At 39.0% G+C, this 1,342-nt stretch overlaps 1 pseudogene across 1 annotated transcript; it reads left to right on the top strand.

Annotated features, from left to right (window-relative positions):
* Nucleotides 1-474: 474 nt before the first annotated feature.
* On the top strand, nt 475-1,098 carry LOC309557450 (annotated as a pseudogene). Its single transcript has one exon. The product of its transcript is annotated as an uncharacterized misc_RNA (transcript).
* The last annotated feature ends 244 nt before the right edge of the window (nt 1,099-1,342 follow it).

The following is a 1,342-nucleotide window of genomic DNA, read 5'->3' as shown; positions in this document are numbered from 1 at the left end:
ACAATGATTGTGAAACATCACGATATTAAGACAGCTTTTCTTAATGGTGATATTGAAGAAGAAATTTACATGTCACAGCCAGAAGGATATTTAAAAAAGGGACAAGAGCATCTTGTCTGCAAGTTGAATAAATCTCTTTATGGCCTTAAACAATCAGCTCGAGCATGGAACCTGAAGATTAATCAAGTTCTACTAAATGAAGGATTTACAAGAAGCAAAGCTGATCCGTGCCTATATGCTAAACAAGTAGACACTGAATGGATGTATCTGCTAATTTATGTAGATGACCTGATCATTGCTCACAAAAACGACAATGAAATTGCAAAGTTAACAGGAGTACTCAACAAGCACTTTGAAACTAAAGACCTAGGTGAAGTGACATATTATCTTGGAATTGACATCCAGCGTGAGAAAGATGGAAGTTTCCTGTTGAATCAGAGTGCAAAAATTGAATCTATTCTTCAGCAATTCAACATGACAGAGGCGAAAGGAGCAAGCACACCTATGGATACAGTCTATCCAAAGTTAGAAGGAGAAGATGATCTTCTCACATCCAATGAACAATACAGACAAGCAGTGGGGGCACTTCTCTACATTGCAACCACTACACGTCCAGACATTGCAGCCAGCATGTCTCTTCTTTGCAGGCGAGTTGATAAACCACGTCAAAGAGACTGGAATGCGATCAAAAGAGTTATGAGATATCTGAAACAGACAAAAGACTTAAATTTGAAACTGTCAGCAAGTGGTGATTTAAACCTCGTGGGATATGTGGACTCCGATTGGGCAGGTGATCACAGCACACGCAAATCCACAAGTGGTTACTTATTGAAATTGGGAGACAGTCCTATATCATGGTCCAGCAAGAAACAGATGTCAGTGGCATTGTCCTCTACAGAAGCTGAATACATATCTGCAGCTTATGCCAGTCAAGAAGTTGTGTGGTTCAGCAATTACTCAAGGATCTTGGAGAAGCAACATCAGAACCTACCGTCTTATTTGAGGACAATCAAGCTTGCATTAAGCTTGCAACAAGTGAGAAAATTAATGGAAGAACCAAGCACATCAATGTCAGACATCATTACATTCATGACTTAGTTGATCAGAAAGTGATTGTACTTGTGTATTGTAAGTCGGAAAAAATGATTGCTGATGCTTTGACAAAGCAACTAGCTAGAACCAGATTTGTGGATCTTAGATCAGAAATGGGATTGACATAGATAGTAGTTGTTGAGTGGGGGTGTTAGCATACAAGGTTTGTATTATATCAGCAACAAATACTATATGTCATTGTTGTGTGCCTATTACATTGTATGACCACTGGATGGCAGTGTTACATTTG

The sequence above is a fragment of the Pelophylax lessonae genome, assembly GCF_965119305.1.
Source record: "Pelophylax lessonae genome assembly, chromosome: 6".
Lineage (NCBI taxonomy): Eukaryota > Metazoa > Chordata > Amphibia > Anura > Ranidae > Pelophylax > Pelophylax lessonae.
Note: the sequence above shows the minus strand (reverse complement) of the source record. Positions and strands in the feature narration are given on the sequence as shown.